The sequence below is a fragment of the Leptonotus elevatus genome, chromosome 3, assembly GCF_054856555.1.
Source record: "Leptonotus elevatus isolate MCC_2025b chromosome 3, RoL_Lele_1.0, whole genome shotgun sequence".
Lineage (NCBI taxonomy): Eukaryota > Metazoa > Chordata > Actinopteri > Syngnathiformes > Syngnathidae > Leptonotus > Leptonotus elevatus.
The window spans coordinates 18,622,986-18,631,770 of record NC_141241.1 but is presented as its reverse complement, the minus strand read 5'-3'; positions in this window follow the sequence as shown (position 1 = coordinate 18,631,770).

The window sequence follows — 8,785 nt, the reverse complement described above, 5'->3', positions numbered from 1 at the left end:
GATTTAGGCTGTGTGGTGTACTTGCAAACGTAAAAAATGCAAAAGTACTGTATGTTTTCAGTACTGGTACTGATGCGCAGTTTGAAAAATAGCGATCATTTCTCCCAAAAAAGGTGTCTTACACTCCTTGCTTCAAGTTGTATATTAGTTACTCCTCTAAAATATGTACAATAATATTTTTGTATGTATTGTAGCATACTCTTTGAAAGATATTGCAATATGTTTTCAAAGCACCAAAATGTTCAACCTTACCACTTGATTTCATCAAATAAAAGTCCGTTAGCTTAATGCTAACAATTCCAAACTCACCAGTGACAGTCACCATATTTCAAATTATTAGGACCGTGACAGACTTTTTTATAAGGTTTGTAAACAATCGGCGCAGGATAATTCAAGGTGGCAAAAAAAGTGAGTGACTACCTCTGATCTGAAAAGAAGGAAATCGGAGAAAGATGAACCTTATGGAAATCTGATGGCACAAACCCTCAATACATCACATTATGGTCATTATTTCAGTTCAGGTAGTAGTAGTACAAGTCACACAGGTGAGGTGATCTCTCATGTTTTGTTTCCCAGAAGTTAACCGGAAACATATTGCTTAAGAAAATGTGGATGCACATGTCAACTGCATCTTTTAGTCAAATTAAATGTACTACTCACGGAACATTAGGGATATTAGGCTTTTGGGTGAAAGGTCAGGATGAACCGAAAAATGTACTATTACAACCTTTGGTGAACTTAATTTGCCATTTTCTAAACTCGCGAATGTCTAACTGTTCACTGTTTTGTTCTTTGCATTACTAACAAATAGCCTATGCGTCGACCCAACGGATATTTCAACACCAACATAAGTCGACAAAATATAACAGTAGTGATGAACATATATTTATCCTCTGCACTCTGAACTGCTCATTTGGCCAGAAACGGTTTAATCCTTTACATTCTATTGAATTATGTCATTACTGTGTGGTTCTTTTATAAAGTATGTACAATATTGAAGGATGCTGGGTGTTTTTTTATTTATTAAAAAAATACATTTGTTGCAATGTGAGGTTTTGAGTTATTAGCATGGTTACGGATATATATATATATATATATATATATATATATATATATATATATATATAATCACTGGGTATGATATTCTTGGCAGTTTAAAACGACATAAGACAGTAAAGGAAGGACAATAGTTGTCTTGGTATGTGTACTATTCCTAAATCATTGTTTCCCCCCCCCATATAAAAACACCACTGGCTAGAATTAGTCAATTAGACGCTCTTCCTGCAGGCGTGGGTGCACGGCATGCTGACAGTATGGGTTGCGCTCCTCCAAGTGTTTGGTTTGAACTGGTCTCCGCTTTTAGAAAGTTGGCTGTCAGAAAAAAAACCCCCACACAAGCCCCCTCCTTTCACCAAGCCACAGACACGGAGCAGGAGGAGATGATGATGTCGTAGCGGCCTGGCTTTCCTGTCTCTGTAAACAGTGATTCAGACGGACGGCTGAGGAGTGGGAGGCTGTGGTCTGCTTCAGACAGGCAGCACCAAGCCTCTCCCAGAGTCGCCATAACAGGATATGGTCCTCGGGCCCACACCGATGACGGCTGCGCGGTGTAATTATTTCCCTCAGGTTTTTACCATTGGGTCGGTGTGCCGGCATTTGTGCACGATGTTGTTTGGCCTTGCGTAGAGTTTGACTGATGACTCTGGAAAACATATCGCTTTGTGGTGTTTTTGACCAACGTGACAGCAAATGAGGTTACTTTCCCTCTCGCTTCGCCACCGCTCCTTATATAACTTCATACGCACGTCTGGCTTAGTGGACAGGGAGAACATTAGTAATTAAGTGTCCGTGACTCAACAGATACTTTAAAAATGGAAACTTAATCGAAACAGTTTGCTATGTGACCAATGGGATTTTCCAAAACGATATAAATAATCTACAACCAAAAACACTGCACTTGCAATGTCGTGAAATTGTGAACATGGGATATTTTTTTGGGGGGGGTAGACCACAATTAGCAATGATATTACAAGTTACAATGCAAGATGACGTTTACCTAAATAGACCCTTGGCATGTTTTTATAGCATATAAAAAATATTTTTAAGGGCTTCAAAAATTATTTTAAATAATCACATTCAAGAACATATAATATTGAGAAAGAGCAAGAGAAAAGGATAAGACAAAGCCGATTCCTCTATGCTTAAAGTGAGAAGTGACAATTACAATAGACACGAATGATTATGCCCGAAGATGTACATTATGAACCAGGCGCTTTCTGTGGGTGTAAAAAACAGGATTACAAAGGATTTTAACATTGAATGATCTGCAGAAAAAATACAATCATTTTGAAAGTTTACTTGTTTTGATTGTCCATAAGCCGAGTACATTAGAGTACACTTGGAACTGGAACTGTGTACTTGTTAACTTAAAGGTCTGAATAGTTTAGCTATACTGCATGTTTGGATGTCTGATCCCCTCGCCTTGTTGTGTTGGTATTGTGGCCAATTTTCTCCCAGAGGCAGACGAACTGAGAGTAAACACAGACGTTTGTGGCCAAGCGCAGGAGGTGAAGAGTTGTTTTTTTCCCCACCAAGCCCGCAGGTGCAGCGCTAGGCGGCTCTAAAGCACGGCGGTCTCGCCACGGTCACGTTTTCAAAACAAACCTTTGCAACAACTCCAGTGGTTGCTCAAGTTTTTACTGCCCAAAACCAACGCTTTCATCAGCTCCTCGTAGACTAGTAAAATATATAAATATAGCACATACTCGCTAAACAACTAAGTAGGCTTTGGGGATTAATCAAACACATGTGTTGGACACTTTAAGGTTAGGCTATATACCACAAAAACGACAGTCATCTCTCTTCATGTGTTGTCCTGTTTCTAAATTTAGGCTTATTTTTCGTTGTACAGACAAAAAACAATTTGGGACAACGTGGAGCTTGATTAAATGGTATTGTGTTGCAATTTCTTTCTGCCACTTTATTGGTAGCATTTGTTTTTGAAAATGATGCATTTTAAGGGTATAAAGCAGTGGTCCTCAACCCTGGTCCTTGGGGACCGGTATCCAACCTGTTGTCCATGTCTCCTACAGCCAACACAGGTGGGAATCGTTATCGGGCTTCTCCAGAGCTTGCTAATTAGCTGATGATATGAATCACCTGTGTTGGCTGCGGGAGACATGGAAAACAGGTTGGATACCGGTCCCCGAGGACCAGGTTTGAGGACCACTGGTATAAAGGACTTACATGAGGGTGTCGTTAATGATAGACCTGAAAAAAGTTTGTATTAGTGTTAGGCTTTGTATTAGAAAATGGCTTGAATGATGACTTTAGTATTCTTTTCTACTATCATAGTAAAATAATATGGTGCAAGAGGAAAAATTGCTCGGAAGGGAACTGGAACACTGGCTGTTATTTTCAATTTCGACAGGGAAGTCGATAATAGCAATGATGTGGCCTTTAGATGCTAAAATTCTGCTCAATTCCACAAACCCAACGATGGAGGTTTGGTTTCCGGTCAGCTCTACTACGCCATATAGTATGTGACTTGTGATTGACTGGTGACCAATCCATGACTTTCACCCTATGCCAGCTGGGATAGGCTGCAGCTCCCAGCGACTAAATAAGCGAGAATAGAAAACAGATGACTCGCTCTCTGCTTGAGTAACAAAGAAAGACAGTATGACGCAAAATAGTATGCATCCTCCCGAGGTGCCAAGACAAGTCAGTGTTTGCAAAGTCTGACCTGAGGTGAAGATGTGAGGTCTGAAGGGAGGATTTATGGTGTTGTTTATGTCTATTTGAGTCTACCACAGCAGACTGTTGCTTCCTCTGCTCCTCGGATCCACTGGGCTGAGGTGTGTGTAGCCCATTGGATAGAGCAGTAAATGCACACAGAAAAAAAAAAAGAAGTCCCCTCACGTATACAACAAATAAGATCCAGCAAGATCCAGTGCTGGAGGCCTACTAACCCCAGAGCGGCGGTTGGAGTGGTTTGAGGCAAACTTCAGGCTTTGTTATTGTCCAGAGACAACAGTAGTGTCAAAAAAACCACAGGTGGCAAAAGTACTCACACTCTACGAATACTTGTATAACAAAATGCAGTGGTGCCTTGAGATGGCCCAAAGACACAGAATTTAGATATTTTACATTCTTTTTTTTTTTAAACTCATTCACTGCCATTGACGGCTGTAAACGTCAAAAATTCATTTTTAACTATTTCTATTAGTTTTTTATAACTTTTTTTTTTCCACTTTTGTTAACGAGTATGAAAACCTAGACATTTTTTTAAATAATTCTTTTTTTTTTTAAGAAAATATTATTAGAAATTAGAGGCGTCAGGCGATTAAATTGTAAAAAATTAGGGGCGTCAGGCGATTAAAAATTGTAATTGTAATTAATCGCATGACTTTAATAGTTAACTCACGATTAAGCACAAATTTTAGATCTGTTCGAAATGTACAATAATTTTCTTCTAGGTTTTCATACTCTTGTTAACAAAAGTGACAAAAGAAATAAGTGAAACTAATAGAAACAGTTCCAATTTTTTACGTCTATAGCCGTCAATGGCAGTGAATGAGTTAAAATTATTGACTTCAGTAACTATGTCTGTCCTGCATTAAATAAATAAATAAAATAGGCCTACTCATGTTGTAGTGCACGGCAGTATAAGTAGACCCGTTGACATTTGGGTGTAAGTGCAACTAAAGCCATGTCTGCCATGTAGTGGTGAATGGTGATATTACAATTTAAAACAACAGTTGATGCATATTCACAGTTTGGCACCTGCAAATTCCCTTTTGTTTTTTTCCTGAATATTAGCCACCCCCCCCCCAAAAAAAGTTAAAAAAGTATATTGAATATTGATCAGTGTTTTCTGATTATGTTTTTCGTTTTGTAAAAAAAAAGGATTATTTCTTAAATGTAATCCATCGCCCATTCAGTGTGGCTGTGCATGCGGCCCGCGGGCTGCCAGTGGTCCATCCCTACTCAATAGTGCATTACCGCCACCAACTAACTAAATGCTGCCCTTCCACTGCAAGGAAACCAATATGAATCGATGGAGACGGGATGTTGTGAAGTTTGCTAGCACCATCTAACCAGTCGGGGGGGGGGGGGGGGCTTAAGAGCACATGCATGCTTGTACTTCAAGACAAAGAAGAAGAAAAATCAGCAGAGCGATAGACACCACTGTACTCTTGTAAAAGTACAAGTAGTGATTTAACTCCTTTACTTCATTAAAAGTAAGAAAGTACAAACCTAAAAGTAAAAAAGTGTCAATTATATGCAAGACACAATGTTTTTAACTGTAGGGAATCATACTGCAGCCCCCTCTTGTTTATGGGACTGTGTATGTGGATGCAGCATAATAACTTTCATCTCAAATAAATGTTTAATAGTCTTGAATGACATTGAATTCAGGAATAGAATAAGTTTATGGTTTTCAGGCTGTCAGAAGGAAAACCCATTCACAATTAATTATTTGTGGAGCTAAGCAACGTCAAACAATTCTCTCAAATATGTGTGTGAAGATAAGGCTCATTACATTTAAAAGAAAATTCTTCTTCTTTAAGGTTAGACTCTGCTTCACAGTCACAACGTTCCTCCTTTATTTACTGTAGCAAAAAGTGCTTAGCACCCATGACAAACATTTTGCAGCTTTTCACAAAGGCAGGCCATCTTATTTTAACATGGGTGTTAGGGCACAAAGCTTGCCAGTTGGTCAGAGTAAACTTGAACGTGTGAGATAAGTGGTTACATAACTCCACTGCTGCTGTTGGCCGCCCCCTGTGAGAAGAAGAGGGAAAAAAGGCTTCAGGCTGTCCCCAACACTGCAGCCATCCAATCCTAAATGATTGACTTCCTTGTGTGTTTGTGTGTGAGTTTACACAACATGGTGCAATAGTCAGCAAAAGGTTCCAAAAAGAGAAGTCATTTGAGTCCATATTTTTAGCATAGCGCTCGTTCGCTCAAGGGAAGCTATTGTGAACTTATTGTCTTTGGATATTGTGTGAATGTTTGTGTATGGTGGCGACAGAAGACTTTGTCTTTTGCAGTGGTTGGTTGTAACCAATTAGCTACAAATACTTTGTAAATAGATTTTTCAGTTATCTGTATTTACTGACAACTTTTTAACGGGAGGCTTAACCACAATAATGCGGCAGATTTGGAGAATCGAGTTCTCCGTCCATGGATTTGATATAGTTTACTTTACATACCCAAAATACACAGACATTCCGTGTCTACTAAAAATGAGTTCTTAAATTTAACAGTGTGTGTGTGTTTGTGTGTTTATGTTTGTTGATCTGGGTCAGTACAGACGATCTTTTCGTCATAAAGCACTTGATGGAAATGCCGAAGCACTTGCCGAAAGGTGCGCATTCATCAATGATGGGCTGACGTAACGATAGAAGTTCCCACTTCTGGTCTTTGAAGTGTCATGGGGGAATATCGGTCAATAGTCCGAGTCATCCTCATAGGCCAGTGGGGTCACTATTCATGGGGGACTTTGAAACACACCCGAGGACTGTCTGTGTTTACCCCATATTTTTTTCAGTTAGTTTTCACTGTGTTCATACATAAATAATTTTTATATTTTTTTTTTAATCATCTAAATTCTCAGAAACAATTGCCCTGTTGTGGCCATTTTACAATCAGGAACCATTAAGAAGACCCACATCAAAAAAAATAAAAATAAAGAGTAATGATGACATTACCGAATGAACAATACTGAGCTCTTTAAAAAGAAAAAAAGAAGAAAAGAAAATTGCCATTAATTTCATGCGATTTTAAGGAAAATGCTATATTGGGTTGTATAGATCTTTCTTTGAAATGAATTGCTTTGGGGAAAATTTTATGTATCAAAAGTACTAGTGGTATCGGTGACTACTCAAGAGTTGAGTACTTGTACTGGTATCGCTCTTTTGGAATTGCTGTACGTTTGTAGAGAAGAAAGAACGTCAAACATTCTTGCACTTGACAAGTACTCCATAAATGAAAATAACTAATGCTAAAAAACTAAAACGAAGCAAAACGAAAAGCAAAACAAAACCCAATAAACCTGCTTTGGAACTAATTTAAATTGAAATAAAATAAAAAGTAAAAATAAAATAAAAAACTAACTATAAAGCAAAACCCAAAATTATTATAACCCTGTCTCAGACAAGCTACTACCACATTTTAAAGAGATTTAGTTCATAATTTGATGCAGACAATTACAAGGATATTCTTGGACTGAAAATGAACAATATATAAGCAATAAACATAAAAAACACAATAAATAGACAAAAGCAAGCATTTGAATGTTTGTTCTGAAGGAAACTAAAGTAGGTTGCAGGAAATTCCCCCAATGAATAGTTTGTAATGTAATCTCTGACTTGCTCACTGCTCCCCAACTTCAGTTCACACCAACCGCCATTAGAATAACTACAAACCCAGTAAACCCGAGTGTCTATTTTTTAGCTTGTCATATTGTAAAATTGTGTACAGCTTGAACGCTTCCACGTGACTGAAGGCTCATATAGCAGCTCGGCTGCCTGTCAAGTCATGTGCAGTACTGCAGAGGAACTGGGTGGAGCATCACAACTGGCATATCTTTAGGCCCAGTCACGTGACCACATTTGAAGTAAATGCCAACCTAACAAGATTCGTATTATGCCATTTCACTCAAAAGGCTGCTCATAATTGGAATTCGTTATTGTATACAATACTCTAGAATGGAAATTATTTTCACTCCATATATAGGCTTTCCAACACAGTAAGGCATTGACCTAGTTTTGTGTCCAAAAGCAGTATGCTTGCACTATGTAATGAGAATAAATTCAAGAACTGTCTGAACTGCCTTTGGCTAAACATATTTTTAGTACACTATATATGGATGTTTTTTTTTTTAATACAGTAATGGATACTTTTAGTTTGTACAAGACAGTCAGTGAGTGGAAGCATAACATGTTATGCAACATACAGTATGTTTGGAAAAAAAAGAAGAAGTGACTCCCTGTGAGGCACCTCAAAGGGTTGTGGACTTGTGACTTGCATCATTGCAGCTCCGTGCAGTTGCTGTGCTTACATTTAAGTCATGTTTGCTTTTACAGATAACAGGCCATGGCACACTAATCTATATGCAAAATGAATCAATGATGTTGGATTCTAGGAAGTCAGTTAAAAAAAAAAAATGCATTACATCCACATGACCACGTGATAATCTCGTTCAGATGTTTCTTCACCGTATCTGAGCAGCTTCACCCAATTTGATCCCATGCAAGAGATGTGTAGTTATTACAAATGACACACAACACTACAAATGATACTGGATACAAATGACACACAAAAAACACACTGGACCTTATTTTCTTTGTATGGAGTTTTGAACATCTGTTTCTGTAAATAAACATTTAAGAGTAATTTTTAAGCACTTGCCAAAATGCCTTTCACTGGCAATAGTGTGAAAGGTTATCTTCACAAGGGACAGGCCATGTGTTTACTTTCTCTGTACGCCACATCAGACATCATCATTGTGCATCTGTCGTCATAATATGTATTTATTTTGAGGAACCCAGGCCCTGTCTAAATATAGATAAGGCACACGCACTTCTAATTGGAGGTGAGGAGGGAGGGTCTCAATCTCGTGACTCCGCTTATCACCCGTACCAAGAGCAGCACGGCCTCCGATAGTGGGCATCACATGCTTAGAGTGGCACGTAAGGGGCGCCATTTTGAAAAGGTCTTATGACTTATTGCAAGTTGAATTGACAAGACGTTTTCCAGTCATCACAACAACACAAAG